This window comes from Haliotis cracherodii, unplaced genomic scaffold (genome assembly GCF_022045235.1).
Source record: "Haliotis cracherodii isolate W230 unplaced genomic scaffold, xgHalCrac1.p SCAF_27, whole genome shotgun sequence".
In the NCBI taxonomy this organism is placed as follows: domain Eukaryota; kingdom Metazoa; phylum Mollusca; class Gastropoda; order Lepetellida; family Haliotidae; genus Haliotis; species Haliotis cracherodii.
Window position 1 is genome coordinate 1,187,162 of NW_027266283.1, and position 21,931 is coordinate 1,209,092.

At 40.4% G+C, this 21,931-nt stretch overlaps 1 pseudogene; it reads right to left on the reverse strand.

The window, feature by feature from the left end:
* Positions 1-1,153: 1,153 nt before the first annotated feature.
* Positions 1,154-18,122, reverse strand: LOC139473280 (uncharacterized; annotated as a pseudogene).
* Between the last annotated feature and the right edge of the window lie 3,809 nt (positions 18,123-21,931).

Genomic DNA, 21,931 nt, shown 5'->3' on the forward strand with positions numbered 1-21,931 from the left:
AAGTTGATGATGTATGGGTCGAGGCTGTTGGTGAGGGAGTTGAAGATGTGTGGGCCGAGGCTTTTGTTGAAAGAGTTGACAATGTGTGGGCCGAGGCTTTTGGTGAAAGAGTTGACGATGTGTGGGCCGAGGCTGTTGGTGACAGAGTTGACGATATGTGAGCCGAGACTGTTGGTGACAGAGTTGATGATGTGTGGGCCGAGGCTGTTCGTGACAGAGTTGATGATGTATGGGCCGAGGATGTTGGTGACAGAGTTGATGATGTGTGGGCCGAGGATGTTGGTGACGGAGTTGATTATGTGTGAGTCGAGGCTGTTTGTGACAGAGTAGACGATGTGTGGGCCGAGGATGTTGGTGACAGAGTTGATGTTGTGTGGGCCGAGGATGTTGGTGACGGAGTTGATTATGTGTGAGTCGAGGCTGTTTGTGACAGAGTAGACGATGTGTGGGCCGAGGCTGTTGGTGACAGAGTTGAAGATGTGTTGGCCGAGGCTGTTTGTGACAGAGTTGAAGATGTGTGGGCCGAGGCTTTTGGTGAAAGAGTTGACGATGTGTGGGCCGAGGCTGTTGGTGACGGAGTTGAAGATGTGTGGGCCGAGGATGTTGGTGACAGAGTTGAAGATGTGTGGGCCGAAGCTGTTGGTGACAGAGTTGATGGTGTGTGGGCCGAAGATGTTGGTGAGTTGATTATGTGTGGGCCTAGGCTGTTGGTGAAAGAGTTGAAGATGTGTGGGCCGAGGTTTTTGATGAGTTGATTATGTGTGGCCCGAGGCTGTTGGTGAAAGAGTTGAAGATGTGTGGGCCGAGGCTGTTGGTGAGTTAATGATGTGTGGGCCGAGGCACTTGGTGACAGAGTTGAAGATGTGTGGGCCGAGGCTGTTGGTGACGGAGTTGAAGATGTGTGGGCCGAGGTTTTTGATGAGTTGACGATGTGTGGCCCAAGGCTGTTGGTGACGGAGTTGAAGATGTGTGGGCCGAGGCTGTTGGTGAGTTAATGATGTGTGGGCCGAGGCACTTGGTGACAAAGTTGAAGATGTGTAGGCCGAGGCTGTTGGTGAGTTGAAGATGTGTGGGCCGAGGCACTTGTGGACAGAGTTGATGATGTGTGAGCCGAGCCTGTTTTTAACAATGATGGTCTTGTATTGAAATGAATTTACAGAAGACCACGCACATAAACGCGTGCGACTTCAACACTGCTGTGTTTGTCCAGTGTGATTCTGATTGCGTCTGTGGGGACTGTCAGCATCTGTAAAGAGAACATCGCGGTATAACAAGGTGAATTGTGACAGATGTTAACTTAACTACTAATGGTTGACTTAGACCTGTGTGATGAAAACGTCCACAACTCGGTCCCTCGGGTTACACATGATTATGTTACAGGTCGATGTACAGTGATGTAAACGGCCTCAGTACAGTCCCTAGGGACCACACATGACTATCTGAAAGGTCGATATACAGTGATGTAAACGTCCCCAGTACAGTCCCTAGTGATCACGCATGACTATGTGAAAGGTTCATGTACAGTGATGTAAACATACCCAGTACAGTCCCTAGGGATCACACATGACTATCTGAAATTTCCATGTACAATGATGTAAACATACCCAGTACAGTCCCTAGGCATCACACATAGCTATGTTACAGTTCGGTGTACAGTTATTTAAACGGCCCCAGCCCGGTCCCTAGGGATCACACATGAATGTGTGACCAGGCGATGTACAGTCATGTAAACGTTCTCAGCACGGTCCCTAGGGATCGCACATGAAAGTGTGACAGGGCGATGTACAGCTATATATACGGCCCCAGCCCGGTCCCTAGGGATCACACATGAATGTGTGACCAGGCGATGTACAGTTATTGAAACGTTCCCAGCACGGTCCCTAGGGATCACACATGAAAGTGTGACAGGGCGATGTACAGCTATATAAACGGCCCCAGCCGGTCCCTAGGGATCACACATGAATGTGTGACCAGGCGATGTACAGTTACGTAAACGTTCCCAGCACGGTCCCTAGGGATCAGGCATTAATGCTTTACAGGGCGATGTACAGTTATGTAAACGTCCCCAGGACGGTCTCTAGCACGGTGTCTAGGGATCACACATGGCTGTGTTACAGGACGATGTTACAGGGTGATGTACAGTTATGTAAACGTCCGCAGCACGGTGTCTAGGGATCACACATGGATGTGTTACAGGGCGATGTTACAGGGCGATGTACAGTTAGGTAAACGTCCCCAGCACGGTGTCTACGGATCACAGGTCGATGTCCCAGTTCTCGAGAAATGTTTGTATGTTGAAATTAACTTACTTCAACAAATGACAGATATGCAGATTATTACTTTCTATAAAATCGTACTTGTGGTTAGCACCAACTGTATGGACAATTGTCTCTTCAATGTTAAAACTACCGATGGTAAAACTAGCAACTTCATACACTATGAAACTAACTTTACTTTTTGTCAAGCCATAATCGTGAAAATACCTATATCCCCAAAAGGGATGGACATTTTTCTTCTCATTCAGACGGATGAATGCAAACTGTGTTAAGATTGGCAACGATTCAACATGTACAATATCAAACTAACTTGACAGTGTGGAATAAAGAATCCCAAAATGGATGCCTCGTCGTTCCCCGTCCATGTCACCATCCAGTGCCTATTGGAGTCCCGAAACCAGATGTCCTTCGTGAAGGTAGAGATGTCGGGCCAGATTTGAACCATAGCAAAGTAGAGGAAAGTATCTATCCCAACCTATTGAAGAGAAAACAGTTTTATTAACTGAATGCGTCATCAAAAACAAAACAACTCCAAATATGTTTTTCCTACTAAACTCTTTGTCCGCCGAAAACAAAAACACATCGTTGATACATTTAATATGTAATAATTTCGAACGATTTCGTAATACAGAGGTGATAAGTGACGTGGCATGGGTTAAGTCTAATATTTACAATAGGCTGAATGGTCAACTTAAGGGATCAGTAAGCTTTAATCCGAGAATGTTTGATTGTGTTTACTCAAAACATAATTAACACCATAATACTAAAATGTTTTCACTAAGAGACATTAGAACTATCTACCACACATACTGTTTAAAACTTTTTCAAAACGACCCTTGCAGCTTGTACACACCACCATCGTGTTGTGAAGCGATAGACATGACGTCACAGGACGTTATAAATGAGCGCTGAAAATTAATGTCAAACTGTGTTAATGTAACTGAACTTAACACACCCTCTCTTAGACGTTCTTCGTCACATTTCCCATCTGAGAAAATATTGCCACATTTGCTATAAATAATCTGAATCTCGAACACTTTGTTCCGCAACATTTGTTCAGTAAAATCGGTATTTCAAATTTACTACCGGTCGGGTTTCAGAAACTGCTTTCAAAGAAATAGTTTCATCTCCATTGAAGCGATCATTAGCAGAAGCAAAGTCCTGCGTAGATTCGATACCGCTGGCGGAACAGTCAGAATGCAGAGTAATAAATGTCATGATAGAATCATTTGTATTGCATGTTTCCAGTTGTATTTTTATCTGTATATTCTGCATCTGTTCGAATCACGTGGAGCACTTCACAGTAACTCTGATTGAACCTACGTTCCTATCCTACAGTTATCAAACCATGCTCCGTAAACAATGTTTTTGTTGTGGGTAGTTTTACACATGCATCACACAATTATGAAAGTTTGGTGAAAATGTTTTCTCGGAGGGAAAGTGTTGGAAACTAAATTCCATGTACTGAACCTAGACTATTGTGGACATAGCGGTTGACTTACAGTAGCCTCACAGACTGATAAGTCACTGACATCACTGTGAACAATAGAAGAAGCCAATTGCACTTGGAGCCTCTTTTGTTTTACTGGCAATGACAGACGGGCATTATTCTTCACCCACAGGAAATCACACTCCAGCGGTCAATATACCCCTGCTGCAAGGATGGGTGTAACTTAATAAGTGTATTAGATTTACATGTGTCGGCGATTCCCACAGTTTCCATAGTTGGTGTAGCTACTTTCCTGAAGCGTATTTTCCTATAAATGACAAACATGCATCACGGGTCAAGCTGACAAGTAGATTTCTTATATAATAGATTTGAGTGTGACATGTTTTGTGTAGACACTACACCAACTAAGATACATTGTAAGTGATCTTTGCAATGAAGTTGTCGAGTGACAACATAATGCTAAAGATAATATTCACCTCAATCCACGGAGCTGCATCATCCAACCTTGGCTTCCAGACAGAGGCAGAACCTCCAACGACATTGCTTAATGGATACCTGAAATATTACAAGTCATACAGTGACCCTTTCCATATAAATAAGGTGAAAAACTTTGCATTTCATTTATGAATGGATGAGAAAATACATATATAAATGTCACCACTACTATTCCAATAGCATATCAGTGTTTAAATAGGTAGCTCACATGGATACATTAGTTGCTGTGTACCTGTACTTCTTGTATCTGATTCTGTATTTGTGTGGTGCTTGACATATACGTTCTTTTTTTATTATTATTAGTCAGAGATGAGTTGATATTGACAGTCAAGCAAGGTACAATGAAATATTCACATTTCAATTGGATTTCAATATTATGGTTAATATGTTGCTTATGAAATATATTTATCTTGAGTAAAATAGTAAGGCTTATATCGCATCGCTTTAAGTCAGTTTCGGTGCTCAAATCACAATCTTATCATTGAATTTGGTTGACGAATGAAATTCTTTGTCATAAAAGACTTTGTCCTTTTTGCATTGCCCTGTGACGGAACTTGGTACCCAATCCATAGGTCTATTTGGAAAATTATTAGCATATCAACAATCCCAAAGCAATAAAGTAAGTACTTGAAAAAAACAACAGAAAGCTTTGATCTAATTGATATTTGGAGAGAAAAAGATATAGATGCAAAAAAATACACATGGTGGAAGAAAAAGCCAAAACAACAAGCCGGACTTCTTTTTGGTCTCACAAGAGACATCTTCCCGTGGCAAGAGAGTTAACTGATCATAAAAGTCCAGTTTCCACCCTTGCCGAACTAGGCTGGTATTATGGAGTTATATTTTGGCTGGACTAACGAGTCTATGCATAGTCCAATCAAAATCGCACACCGAAATCAAAATCCGGTTCGTAAACTGTCGTGCAGATTTCGATCGCTTGCAGGATTTGCAAAGCATGTGCATCGCCAATTCGTTGTCAGCAAATATTTTCCAAATCCTTTCATGTTTTTAATCCAGGTGCCCACGTGATTTGATGCATTTCGCGATGTAAGACCCGTTTTATCACAATATAGACTATCTTGATTATCGATCAGATCGTCCTGACTGGGCGCAACCATTTTGTGTGAAGCAAACGCAAGTGATACGAGAGGTGGAATCTGATTGGTCGATAGGAGAGGCTTAGAAGGGGCATAATTGGAAATAGCCACTGGCGGCGCAACGATCGAGCCCAGTAATTCCAACCTAGTTCGGCAAGGGTGGAAACTGGACTTTTAAAGTCAGTTAACTCTCTTGCCTCGGGAAGATGCACAAGACATTGAAAATATAACTATTGATTCTACAATTACCCCAGGATACAAATTCAATCACTTTGCAATAACATTGACTTTTTCAAATACATTTAGCAAAGAAAAAGGTAGGAGTTAAATACTTCTGTATTGTTAAACAATCAAATATCCAAATAATGAAAGATACTCTCGAAGAAACAAAGCTAAAATATTCAAACAGTAAATGTTCCAAAGACGAACCATAAAAACTAAACACCAAAACTTAAAAATAAAATTCAGTGATACATTCTTTTCTTAGAAACATTTTTGATGAAAGTGAGAGGAAAATCAATATCTTTTTCCACTTATTTAAAGAAAACCAAAAATGAAGAGAGTAAAAACTTAAAAAAAGGAAAATATAAAGCAAATAGAGGAGGAAATTAGGGAAAATATTCAGAATATAAGTGAATCAAAGCTGTCAGACTTGTCTAAATATTAAGCATCAAATAAGGAACAGAATCCAGTGGTACGAGCTAGGAGAGAAACCATCAAAATAATTTTGTCATCTTGAAAACAGGAACTATACCAGTAAACTAATTAACAGTATTATAACTGAAAAAGGGGATTCAATAACCGATAGACAATCCATCTTAACTGGACAAAGACATTTTGTATGAGAAACTTTACTCTTCAAGTGAAGAAATAACTAGGGGAATCCAAACATTTATTACACAAACTTAACACACCAAAACTTATTAAATCACAGTTTAATTATTTAGAAGACCTGATTAACATGAATGAAACAACAAAGGCAGTAAAAACTATGAAAAATAACAAAAGCCCAGGTATTGATGGATTCCCTGTAGAGTTTTTCATTTTTTCTGGAAGGATCTTAGAATATGGATATATAGAGTAAAAGTGAATTTATTGATGAACTAAACAACATATTGTACAGATTCATATGGAATGACAAAAGGGACAAAATAAAACGAACAACTTTAATTAGAAAATATGACCAAGGCGAAAAGAGAATGATAGAGGTGAGGTATTTTAAAATTTCTCTAAAATAGTCAGTTCTCAAAAACATCTTCAAAACAAAAAGTGTAATAACCCTATCGTCTCGCCACTGAAAAACTTTTTCCTACTTGGGGCCAATATTACAAAATGTATACACTTAGCTAACCCTTATTGGAGAGATGTTTTGGGTGCTTGGGGAACATTGTATAAAACACATAACTAACTCCACAAACATTGAAAAAATTCTATCAGAACTTCTTTGGTGTAACCATCAGTTTAAAAAAATGATTTCATTATAAAAAATTGTTTTAAAGGGAATTTACACTATTAAAGATATCTGTAATGAAGGTGCTATAATGCCCTTCAATGAACTTAAGACAAAATACCAAATTAAAGGCACAATTATTGACTATTGCCAGGTTCTATAAAACATACCAAAATCTTGGAAAGATACCAATAGAAATAATCACATTATTTCATATAATCAACATTTAAATGCAACTTTGATAGATTTACTTGTAGCACTGCAGATATTTTATGATAAGACTTTAACTTAAGCATTTCTCCCAAAAGTATGTGAAAAATGGGATACCATTCTTGACTGAAATATATCGTGGAAGGATGTTTTTATCAGATACAGAAACTGTACAAAACGTAAAATTACTTGTCTTTCAATATAAATTTATTCATCACATCATTCATTCAAAGAAAGAATTGTTTAAATTTAACATTCTCGATGATGATCTGTGCTCATTTTGTGAAACTGATACTGAATCCTAACTTCGTGTATATTGGGATTGTAAGCATGTAAAAGAGTTTTGGGCCAAAGTTGAATGTTTTCTGAATGCAAAATGTTTTTAAACAATTTACATTTTAAAATGCTCTATTTTACTTGGGTACAACTCTAACATTCTGTTAAAACACATCACACTGGCATACAAAAAATATATACATGTATCAAGTATTAAGAAAAACAAATTGTCACTTGACAACTTTCTGAAGACTTTAATCAAATTGAAAAATTTGGCAAATGAATTGTCCAGTTAATATGTCTCTGTTTTGAACATGAACAATTTCCACTAATGTGCTGTAAGGATTTAGCTTCAAACTTAGTTAATAAGTATGGCAAAAAGAGCCTGCTCGTTTCACCATTTTTGAACATTGTTGTACACCTGTAGCCAACTAAAATGTACTGTCTGCTATATAGGTATGTAACCTACACTTAATAAGTACACCACATGACGTGCTATATACTGAAATGACATCGACTTACATATCGCATGTAATGTTCGCTCCAAAGTAAAATAATTCTATATTTCTGTAAGTAGCACATAATTTACCTTAGATACCGTGGAAATTCTCTTTGAGGGCTACTCTCAGAATTTCACTAAAAACTACAAGCTTTCTAAATCACTGACTACACATCTCCCTGTGTGTAAGTCATGAACTGCTAAATACATATGAACATGCAATTTGATCAACAGTGATCTAAAGATGTTATGAACTTAATGTCATTAAATGAATGTTATGTTATGTTAACAATTGAACGTTTTGAATTGATCACTGCTAATACAAGTCAATGCTGTAATTTTAAAAAAGAATGTTACAATACCCCCACGTGACACAGGGCAGCACGTGAAAATAGCCCCACGTGATTGGGCTGCACGTGACAATAGCTCCAATGTCACTATGCCGACAATAGCCCATGTCACCGTGCCACTGCAACGTCGTCTCCAGTGACAATATCCAACGTTACTGTGCCACTTGCGTCAATAGATCCACGTCACTCTGCCACACACGACAATATCACCACGTCACTGTACCACTCTCGACAATACCCTCCCCCCACCCGCGACCATATGGGTACAATGTGTGAAGTACATTTCTGGTGTCCCCTGCCATGATATTGCTGGAATATTGCTAAAAGCAGCGTAAAACCATACTTACTATAATTGACATTGTTCACTCATCTGTGATAAAACCGTTCCACTGGGCAGAAATCGCATGCGCTGATTATTTATTTGCATCCTGTTGAGTTGACTTTGTCGATTGTAACTGATTGCGTGATTACACGTCAACGTGTTTGAACCCTAATCGGAATATTTTAAATAATTACACCAAGTCATAAATCTGACATGCTGTTCTGATTCCAATCTAGTGGGGATGACAAAAACGTACTCATTGTCTTGTGAAGAAGCGTTGATCGCCTCTGCCATCCACCTTCCAATCAGACCTGTGAAAGAAACAGGAGCGAAGTTACTACAAATTACAAATAGTTCAACTTGGAGCATGCTTTAGAACATATATACACATGTATATAAATATCAAAATATCAATATTTTTAGCAATAGAATTCACAATAAGCTTGTTAATTGGAATACATTTATCTTTAATAACGATTTCACGTGAGCATTGGCAATGTTGACGCATTGCAGATTCCGTTTGTGACGTGACACATACATATTCGTTTGTGACGTGACAAATTCATATCAGTTTGTGACGTGACATACATATTCGTTTGTGACGTGACACATTCATATTCGTTTGTGACGTGACATATTCATTTTTGTTTGTGAAGTGACACATACATATTCGTTTGTGACGTGACAAAGTCATATTCGTTTGTGACGTGACACATATATACTCGTTTGTGACGTGACACATTCATATTCGTTTGTGACACATACGTATTCGTTTGTGACGTGACATTCATATTCGTTTGTGACGTGACATATTCATTTTCGTTTGTGAAGTGACACATTCATATCAGTTTGTGACGTGACACATTCATATCAGTTTGTGACGTGACATACATATTCGTTTGTGACGTGACACATTCATATTCGTTTGTGACGTGACATATTCATTTTCGTTTGTGAAGTGACACATACATATTCGTTTGTGACGTGACAAATTCATATTCGTTTGTGACGTGACACATATATTCGTTTGTGACACATACATATTCGTTTGTGACGTGACATTCATATTCGTTTGTGACGTGACATACATAATCGTTTGTGACGTGACACATACATATTCGTTTGTGATGTGACACATTAATATTTGTTTGTAACGTGACACATACATATTCGTTTGTGACGTGACACATACATATTCGTTTGTGACACATACATATTCGTTTGTGACGTGACACATCTATATTCATTTGGGACGTGACATACATATTCTTTTTTTTTGTGAAGTGACACATTCATATCAGTTTGTGACATGACACATACATATTCGTTTGTAACCTGACAAATACATATTGTGACGTGATACATTCATACTATATAGAATACTTAAAGAGCTCCCTTGTAATGCCAATGAAGCTATGAAACGAGTTTCATAAAAATACATGGGTCCGAGTTTGATGATTTATTTATTAATTGCCGTGTACTACTTTTCATAAAGCCCCCGTCGTGAGTAAATAGGTGGCAAAGATCTATGCTATGGACAGTATCACCCAACTGAGTTTAACAGAATAATACTTCAAACACATTAAAAGTTTACATGTATTAATTGAATACCATGCAACGGTCTACCTTTCGACTTCAGGTGTCCGTTCCACAAAGCTATCCTCACGCTGAGATGATTGTAACTCCCATACTTTAACATAAACTTATGACTCTCGCTGCACTACGATCGCTTTTGGGAACGGGACCATGCAGCACAAAGTTTACAAATACGTCACTCTACCCTCTGACGTAATTTGTGAAATTCTTTTATTTAATAAAGAAATAACATTAGTCAGTATTTTGAAATAAACTATTTGCAATAACAAATGTAAACGTAATTAATAACATTTTACAATTATATAATGAACATTATATATATATATTATATATTCCAAACTGTCATTCGTATTGTAACATAATCATTGAAACTGTCTGCACATGAACTAATCACGACCACTTCGTCAATTTTGTTTTGACGAAAAAAACACGGACAATTTCATCGGGATTTATTTAAACACGGAAAATTCTCAATGAATGTTTACTTCGACATAAATGTCATATGTCTATCACCTTTAGGATATGTACTTGCCAATGATATGAATCATTAGACATTTAGATTTCAGACAAGGGCGCTTGTTTCATTTTACGTGCCACATTCGGGTGCTTCCATATCGCGATTAATGAAAAAGAGTAGGAAACTGACAATACCAGCACTTCTATCGATGGCTAGGCAGTGCATTGATCTTTGGCGTTTTTACTGTAAATGCTGTTGGAACGACAATCAACTCGAGTTGAATATTATACAATTTGGTCACGCTGTGTGAAGACATAACACCGCTTTTGATGCAACGTATACGTTTTTGAAACCGCGACGTCATCACAGTGCGGTACTGATCGGTGTACACAGCCAGGTGACGGCCAGGCACCATGAGGGTTAAGTGAGAACAAGGGGCAATAATGACAGCCAAGCACCATGAGGGTTAAGTGAGAACAAGGGTCAGTAATGACGGCTAAACACCATGAGGGTTAAGTGAGAACAAGGGGCGGTAATGACAGCCAGGCACCATGAGGGTTAAGTGAGAACAAGGGGCAGTAATGACAGCCAGGCACCATGAGGGTTGAGTGAGAACAAGGGGCAGTATTGACGGCCGCACCATGAGGGTTAAGTGAGAACAAGGGCCAGTAATGACGGCCAAGCACCATGAGGGTTAAGTGAGAACAAGGGGCAGTAATGACGACCAGGCACCATGAGGGTTAAGTGAGAACAAGGGGCAGTAATGCCGACCAAGCACCATGTGGGTTAAGTGAGAACAAGGTGCAGTAATGACGGCCAGGCACCATGAGGATTAAGTGAGAACAAGGGGCAGTAATGCCGGGCGGGCACCATGAGGGTTAAGTGAGAACAAGGGGCAGTAATGACGGCCAGCCACCATGAGGGTTAAGTGAGAACTAGGGGCAGTAATGACGGCCAGGCACCATGAGGATTAAGTGAGAACAAGGTGCAGTAATGACGGGCGGTCACCATGAGGGTTAAGTGAGAACAAGGGGCAGTAATGACGGCCAGGCACCATGAGGATTAAGTGAGAACAAGGGGCAGTAATGCCGGGCGGGCACCATGAGGGTTAAGTGAGAACAAGGGGCAGTAATGCCGGGCGGGCACCATGAGGGTTAAGTGAGAACTAGGGGCAGTAATGACGGCCAGCCACCACGAGGGTTAAGTGAGAACAAGGGGCAGTAATGACGGGCGGTCACCATGATGGTTAAGTGAGAACAAGGGACAGAAGTGGGTATCCCAGCAGGAACGTGCTTACTACAATCCGAGTCGTGACTCATACAGGTATGTGTGTAATAACACTGTGCATGATGTTAACGCAATGAAACAAAGGAGCTGTCGACTGTTTAGAAACGTATTAGATAAATAAATAAACTGGTTTGATGTCGCCAAGGATAGCTGAGTCAAGGTGACTCATGTCAGTTTGAAAAAACAGCGCGCTACATTCGGATGGATGGAGGAAAGTGTGCTATCAATAAACGTTTGAAGGATGTTTCCTCTGTGTCAGGTTGTGTGACCTTTTGTGCAGAGTTCATTCATCCCACGGTCTTCATCAAGGTTCCGCGCTTAGATAAAAGAAAACTATTCAATTACTTCCCATCATCTCCACCACCAATACCTCCAATATCGCCAATACTACCAATACCTCCAATACCGCCAATACCGCCAGTACTACCAATACCACCTCTGCCACCATTAAAACCACCAACAAAAACAACAACCCCCTCCCCCGCCCCACCATCACCCCCACAACCACTCAAGACCTGTTGTTCTAGTTTTCGCTGAAACATTGTAGTTACATGTTTTCAGACCATTTTGTTCTAGTTTTCGTTGAAACATTGCAGTAACATGTCTTAAGATCATGTTGTTCTAATTTTCGTTGAAACATTGTAGGGGGGCGCACGGGTGGCCCAGTCTTTTTAAGCGCCCCGATTCGCTGTGCAGAGTTGCGTCCCCTGGACACGCCCGAAACCTATGATTGTGGGTTCGAATCCCGGTTCACCCCAATTATGTTTCTAGGTTTGTCAGCACCATATCCGTGCTCGTGGGTTTCACCGAAGTGGTAAACGTCTCAGACCTGCATCACTTCGGGCTTCCCTCCCACATTACGCTGACACGCCGTGATATAACTGGAATAATGTTAAACGCGGCGTTAAACCCAACTCACTCACTCACTCACTGAAACATTGTAGTGACATGTTTTTAGACCATGTTGTTCTAGTTTTCGTTGAAACATTGTAGTAACATGTTTTAAGACCATGTTGTTCTAGTTTTCGATGAAACAAAGAAAACATCGGATAAGCCTGCCACAGAACCCTTGGTGATCATAAATGAGCAATACCAGGTCGATATCCAGCTGATCGAACAATGAACATTGGCAGCCAAATTCACGAGCTCGTTTCCCAACCCGATCTCTTCTCTATCTCAACACCTCATATGTGTTTTTTCATTTTAAAACCTGTCCTATATATCTCACGAGATACGCCATGAATTGTTGCACAAATGTCCACGCTCACCTGGACTGTTTCCAAATCCAAGGAGTATTGTCCATGAAATGCATATCATTCTTACAGGATATCCAGTTTTCCATGACTTTCGAACATATACCGTAACCCTTGTAGGAAACATAACCGTCTCCTTAAAGAAACGACGAGCTTAATGCCTAAATCCTCATATGAGAAAATACGCCATTATCTTAGAAGCCTTGTGAAAGAAAAATATTAACACATGTGCACATGCAATTGAGCCCCGTCAAGGCAACACAGAATGTAACTTTGTTGAAGAGTTTTCATCATGTACAGCACAGTGTTATTACATACTCGTCTTTCCATACAGCATAGTGTTATTACCTCCACACCTTTCCATACAATACAGTGTTATTACATACTCGTCTTTCCATATAGCACAGTGTTATTACATCCACACCTTTCCATATAGCACAGTGTTATTACATCCATGCCTTTCCATACAACACGGTGTTATTACATCCATTCCCTTCCATACAACACAGTCTTATTACATCATTACCTTTCCATACAACAGAGTGTTATTACATTCATGTCTTTCCATATAGCACAAGTTTATTACATCCATACCTTTCCATACCATACAACACAGTGTTATTACATCCATGCCTTTCCATAAAACACAGTTTTATTACATCCATGCCTTTCCATACAGTACAGTGTTATTATATCTATACCTTTCCAAACAGCATAATTTTATTTCATCCGTACCTTTCCATACAACACAGTGTTATTACATTGATGCCTTTCTATATAGCACAGTATTATTACATCCAAACTTTCCATACAGCACAGTGTTATTTCATCCTCACATTTCCATAGAGCACACTGTTATTACATCCATGCCTTTCTATACAGTGCAGTGTTATCATATCCATACCTTTACATACAGCATATTGTTATAACATCCATACCTTTCCATACAACACAGTGTTATTACATCCATGCCTTTCCATACAACACAGTTTTATTACACCTAAGCTTTTCAATACAGCACGGTTTTATTACATCCATACCTTTTCATACAACACAGTGTTATTACATACATACCTTTCCATAGAGCGGAGTGTTATAACACTCATGCCATTCCATACTGCGTAGTGCTATTACAAACATGCCTTTCCAAACACAAAAGTTTTATTACCTCCATGCCTCTCCATACAAAACATTTTTATTAAAAACATGCCTTTCAATACCCCACAGTGTTATTACATTCATGCCATTCCATACAACACAACGCTATTACATACATGCCTTTCCATTCAGTACTGTGTTATTACATGCATGCCTTTCCATTCAGTACTGTATCATTACATGCATGCCTTTCCATATAGTACTGTGTTGTTACATACATGCCTTTCCATTCAGTACTGTGTTATTACATGCATGCCTTTCAATACACTACTGTGTTATTACACATCCATATAGGTAATTACTTTCCTATTTCGAAACTCATTACTATCCCTTGTCACTTAATCAAGGCTCGGACTGATTAATACATTGCAATGGAACTTTGGACCGTTCTTATATCCGACTGAGGTATCGTCTTCTGCAAATTCATTTGTATGGCACACGCATGAATCCTATTCACCATGACGTCATGAATGTCTATTCGCATAACTCTAGGCTCATTGATATTTAAGAGCTCCTGAACGTGCGATTCTTATCATTTTTATACCGCTACTCTAGCCTAATTCTATCAATAGGAGTGGTGGGTAGCCGTGTGGTAAAAGCATTCACTCGTCACACCGTAGGTCCCCGGTTCGATTCCCTACACGGGTGTCTGGTGTCGCCCGCTATGATGCAGGATTAGTGCTAAACGCGGTGTGAACCCTCACTCACTCACTCACTCACTCACTCACTCATTCTATCAATAACACGTGTTCAACTACCTGTATCTGCTATATTATTATTATTATCCAGACCAGAACATCATCGCCTAAAAAGACAGAGAAAATATTTCATTTTAAATAGAATATAGAAAATGTAACACAAGGCTAAAAATAAAGATAAATGAGAGTTATCTCCCTTAGACTCGTTACAACAATCAATCATCGATTTTCATATTGTTGTAGTGCCAAACCATTTCAATACTTCAATGATCTCCGGCACTATCTATAAATTAGGAGATAAACCTACTGTTTTGAAATTTGATGTAGTCCCACTGTAGAGTATTTTATTTTAATATCTTAAAGTCTCGATTAGTTAAAAATAAGTGTTCAAAACACATAGTTTTTCAAAAAGAAGTTGACAAATAACCCTCCAAACCTAGTCCAAAGACAGATGTTTTATTTCTTCCAACCTTTTCTGCGCTATTTGGACTGACCAAGTCATTTCTTGGAATTATGCGAGAGAGGTCATGTCTTGGAAATCGAACATGCCGTTATCATTGTAGTGTTTACAGGTTGTAAAAATAGTTTTTAAAATGCTAAACGAATATATTTCCACAACAAACGTTATGAATTAACATTCTACTGTGTATTTAACATGTGTAACTCTTATTAGTTAGTTAGCAATTGCCCCAGTAGACAATTAAAAAAATCAAAATAAATGCCTCTCCACCACAAACTTGGATGTGGCAGAACTTGACCTACATCACGGTTACTCACACTTCACAACTGTCAATGGCTGACAGTGTTGTGTTAGCATTTTGCACCTCAGAAAAATTACTACACGAGCAAGATGACAACACCGATCTTGGATGTAGACCTATAGATTTTATTGGGATTGAGCCTGCTGGTACAATGCGATTGCCAATGGAACTTAGTATGACTGTTGACATGGTTGAAGCCGCTTTTTAGGCTGCAGACGAGCCGGCTATTTTGACACAAGGAGTCTGCATGATCTGACCTGTTAATTTCAAGATTTCAAAGGTTCAAAGCCAGAGTGTGAAAGCAATGAGACCTTTGTGTCCCAGAAATAGTGTTACGTGTATAATTTTCTTAATTGTGTGTGTTCTGAAATTAATTTCATCAAGTTTGATAAGCATCGGCTTCAGTCACGCGGGACATTGTATCCGTGATCTTTCGAAGAGAGGCGTGTTTTCTGATGGATTTTCAAATCTCCTGCCAAATCCTCATGGTGATGGTAGACGGAGATGGCAATGAATATAGATCACAAATAGGTTTGTAAACAACATGTTGTCATAAATAAAGTTTCTTCAAACGCATTTTTATAATGTTCTATTTACTAACATTGTCAGTAAGTAACATGTCCCCAACAGTTTCATAAACATTTCATTTATATGCAAAAGTTATGCCTTCGTAAAGTCTTGTAATCTCATCATCGAAGCAGTCAGGGATAGGGCCTAGAACATCATGTCATCGCCAAATACATCCTATATCAAACTACTGTATTTCCTCTATTAGACCCTATGTCGTCTATCAATTTCGCGAGAGCCGTTGACTCGTTGTGTATAAGAGACTTGGCTTGTACATGTATTAGAGACCCAGCGAGGAAAAATAGATACGTTTTACCGTTCATGTGGGGGTGAGGGATCGGCAGCTATTTTTTTATGAATCGATATGTAGGCTATCGATGTATTCATACCCACGTTTATTTTGATGAAAAGGCTTAATATATTTGAAAGGGGTTTCCGTAGCAAAAAGGAAACATTCTTTTAACCAATCAGAATCAAGCATTCATCAATGTCATGGTAGAGTGTCAGTTAACACCACTTCACCCTCGCCGGATCTTACGTATGTGCATGTGAGTAGGTCAATGACCCTGCCCTACGTTACGTAATACCTCTGTCTAGAAAACCTTACTGCCATGATCAGTCAGAGAGAGAGGCCCAGATCATCGACAGGAGCGGGCAGATTGTATGTCGCCCCACCAACGACCAGTGTACACCCGACTTCCCGACTCAGTGTTAGTGACAGAGCGGATCTCCGCATCAGGGGAACATATTTGCCTCTGGGTCCCGGTGTGCATTCTGTCACGTGATTACCATTATATGTAACATATCGACATATTTCAACCTGCAACAATAAAAACGGCTGCTGTCGTCTTAAGTTTCATCTCTGAGTTCTGTCTTCCGTCATCACCCTGAGCTAACATCCGAGGGCGAAAGGTACGCCCTTGGACAATATGACTAAAATATCAGTCTGAAACGAGGCCCAGCAATATGCAACTCAAAAATATGAAACACAATAGCTTAATTCAGTATCAAGATCTATACTTTCATGAATTGTTTGGATTATCTGCGTATCAGAGGGACTCTCAACTGATGCTGACTTCAGCTGTACCCACTGTCTTACATTGGCACGTGTGTCTCTAACGTGGAGACCTCCCTACTACAACGACATAAAAATATTATATCTACCACTGTTCCTTGACACACGTTGTCCTTGAGTCTTCATATCTCAAACGCGATACCAAGGGATTCCTGCTTGAATTGAATTTCTGGATAATCCATATGTGAGTTTAAACAGGATTTTAACTCAGAATTAAATACTGTTTTTGACAGATTTCACTCTATGTAGTAAAGTGTTCACTTTGATAACGTATGAAAACAATATAACGAACGGAATTTCAAAGAATTGAAGATGTCCTTTGGCGTACTGTTTCATCCATGATACAAATCTCATTCGACACCTACAGGTAAATAATAAGTCTCCTGCTTAAATTGTCAATACAAACATAGAATAAGTATAACAGAATAAACGAACCGAAGTCGAATGTTCATTTGTATTGAACGTCAGAATGTTACTTGTCAATACTGTTATCTCTGAAATTTGGATCTAAGGTGAAATAATCTGGAATTCTCACCTGGTGTGCTGTAGTACGTATAACCAGGTGCGGAGACCATTTCATAAGGGTAACCCAGGGGGCAGATACAGTCCTGGGTGGCCTGGTTGTAGAAGAAGTTACCAGCACTGAATTGGTCACAGACCAACAAACACTCCACCAGACTAGTCGCATTGCCACGTCATCTTATGCCTTTCTCGATCTTCTTATCCTGGAAGAAGCTCGCGGAACTGAATTCATACTTAGTATTACATTGTATCACAGTTATTCCCTGACCAGTGGTCATACCGATGTACAAAGCAGTTGCCCACATCGTCCAGTATCCGGCCATCTTCTCTGTGGGTAGTTCCAGCTGCTTCATCGACTGCAATGTCCTGTGAATCACGGGCATCAAGTATCGTCTCCAGGATACACTTGGATGATCTAACTGGTGCAGTGTTACTGTGGTCATACCCAGGCTCCTTGCCAACAGGGTAAGAATGGTTACATTATTAACGTGTTTCACCGATTGGCTCTTCAGTATTTTCAGATTGCCGGCATAATTTTCTGATTGGTTGGGACTTTGGATTGACGTTTCCCCACATTGGTTACCCATGCGCGAAATCGTTAGTTATAGTTATAGTTCAGGCAATGTCTTCTTCCATTGCTTATTCCAAGCTGAATGATGCATATCTAAGTAGGAATACTTCACAATGTTTGTGTGGATGATTATCGACATTTCCGTGAGCTGGGGAGGGACATAACCAGACACATCAATGACGGGTACAATGCAAGACATATGCAGTAGCTGATCAGATGAGCTGAGATGGACTTTTAGAAATAGAATGCCGTACCATATTTTTGATGGATCAGAAGCCAGTGCTATTCCTTCAGGTGTTATGTGTTCTATATATATATACTCTTCAAAAAAAGAAACTTGACATAGATGTAAAATCACTTTTTGCCATATATCTAAAATAATTACATTAAATGAGAACCAAATAAGTCAAACAGAAAGATGATGTGTCTATAATTCACGAATGCACATACACGTAGCGTTTGGGGATCAAATTTACAGCTTCATCCAAACGCAACCGCCTGTAAAAAACGTGCAGCACAGGATCCTGCATTTAGGCATGCAGGCCCCCCCTGCTGAATTGGTATAAAAATCCACATCAACGGCTGTTCATACAGTCCTTATAACGGCAGTAGAGGCGGTGACAGAATGCCAAGACTGAATGCAGCTCAACGGAACAACGCCATTGGGAGATTACAAGCTGGAGCAACTCAGCAAGAAGTGGCCAGGCACTTTGGCGTATCCAGACAGACAATCTCCGGAATGTGGACCCGATACAACAACACCAACAGAGACCAAGGGTGACAACCCAAGCACAAGATCGATACATCCGGCTGCGACACCTCCGAGACCGCACTGCCACAGCAACGTCTACAACCACACAGATCCCCTGGGTACGCAGATTATCAGATCAAACGGTACGCAACAGACTGAGGGAGGCTGGACTTTTTGCACGAAGACCCGTTCCACGTCATGTATTGACCCCACGTCATCTGGCGGACCGTCTGCTTTGGTGCCAACAGAGGGTTAGATGGGCACGTGCAAGGTGGAGAAATGTACTGTTTACTGACGAGTCCCGTTTCCTACTCACACGTGCTGATGGGCGCGCACGTGTCTACAGACGTCGTCGTGAACGTTACGCCCCCAACTGTGTGCAGCAGGTTGTCCCATTTGGCGGCGGGAGTGTCATGGTATGGGCCGGAATTCATTACGGTGGTAGGACGCCTCTCGTGCATGTGGCAGGTGCATTGACATGTGTGCGTTACAGAGACTTGATCCTACAGCCTTAAGTTCTTCCTCACGTCACCGTTCATGGCGGACAGTCCCAGCAGGACAACGCTCGACCGCATATTGCACGTGTTTGTCAGGACTTCTTACAGCACAACAACATCCAGACATTACCTTGGCCAGCCCGGTCACCAGATTGGTCCCCGTTTGAGCATCTATGGTACGAGTTAGATCGACGCCTTCGCTGAAGGAATCCACTGCCCCAAACACTTCCGGTGCTTCTTGATGCACTTAAGCATGAAGGGCAGCACATCCAACAGCGTGTTGGGTCGTCGGTGTCAAGCGGTGATTGATGCACGTGGTGGACACAACCGATACTGACATTTTCTGTAGCCCTGTGACATTAACTGTATCGTGTACGTGTGTCTGTCTAGGTGACACGATTAATGTTTTGAACATTGTGTACATTGATCTTCAAAGAGTGTTTCCATCATGGTTGCTGTGTCCTATTTAGAAACAATCGCATTATATTACATTTTGAAAGTCAATGTCAAGTTTCTTTTTTTGAAGAGTATATATAAATATCATCATAACACATCAGAATATACCAGAACACATAACACCTATCTATATATATACATAGTACTGGGTGTACATATATTTGCTTCTGACCAGTGAACTGGATTGTTTTCAAAGATACGTTTATTTAAGAAATGCAGAGTTTTCTATGAAAACAGGAGAAAGACAATTTAAAGGGATCGACAACAACATAATAGAAGGACGTTGAACTTTTACGTTTATCATAGTTTTGGGGAGGAACCTAGGACTTGTGTCAATCTCTAAATCAGTCATGTTTGTATGTTGTGCAAAGAAGATGATGACAGTATGTACGAATCATGATCACTTTAAAGACGGAAGCAGGTTCTGCTCCACGATGCCACACAATGATGCTTACTCCCCTACTGTGTATACACTCCACATTATGATACTTCCTCCCCTACTGTGTATACACTCCACATTATGATACTTCCTCCCCTACTGTGTATACACTCCACATTATGATGCTTCCTCCCCTACTGTGTATACACTCCACATTATGATACTTCCTCCCCTACTGTGTATACACTCCACATTATGATACTTCCTCCCCTACTGTGTATACACTCCACATTATGATACTTCCTCCCCTACTGTGTAAACATCCCACACAAGGATGCTTCCTCCCCTACTGTGTATACATCCCACACAAGGATGCTTCCTCCCCTACTGTGTAAACATCCCACACAAGGATGCTTCCTACCCTACTGTGTATACATCCCACACAAGGATGCTTCCTCCCCTACTGTGTATACACTCCACATTATGATACTTCCTCCCCTACTGTGTATACACTCCACATTATGATACTTCCTCCCCTACTGTGTATACACTCCACATTATGATGCTTCCTCCCCTACTGTGTATACACTCCACATTATGATGCTTCCTCCCCTACTGTGTATACACTCCACATTATGATACTTCCTCCCCTACTGTGTATACACTCCACATTATGATACTTCCTCCCCTACTGTGTATACACTCCACATTATGATGCTTCCTCCCCTACTGCGTATACACTCCACATTATGATACTTCCTCCCCTACTGTGTATACACTCCACATTATGATACTTCCTCCCCTACTGTGTATACACTCCACATTATGATACTTCCTCCCCTACTGTGTATACACTCCACATTATGATGCTTCCTCCCCTACTGTGTATACACTCCACATTATGATACTTCCTCCCCTACTGTGTATACACTCCACATTATGATGCTTCCTCCCCTACTGTGTATACACTCCACATTATGATACTTCCTCCCCTACTGTGTATACACTCCACATTATGATACTTCCTCCCCTACTGTGTATACACTCCACATTATGATGCTTCCTCCCCTACTGTGTATACACTCCACATTATGATACTTCCTCCCCTACTGTGTATACACTCCACATTATGATACTTCCTCCCCTACTGTGTATACACTCCACATTATGATACTTCCTCCCCTACTGTGTATACACTCCACATTATGATGCTTCCTCCCCTACTGTGTATACACTCCACATTATGATACTTCCTCCCCTACTGTGTATACACTCCACATTATGATACTTCCTCCCCTACTGTGTATACACTCCACATTATGATACTTCCTCCCCTACTGTGTAAACATCCCACACAAGGATGCTTCCTCCCCTACTGTGTATACATCCCACACAAGGATGCTTCCTCCCCTACTGTGTATTCATCCCACACAAGGATGCTTCCTCCCCTACTGTGTATACATCCCACACAAGGATGC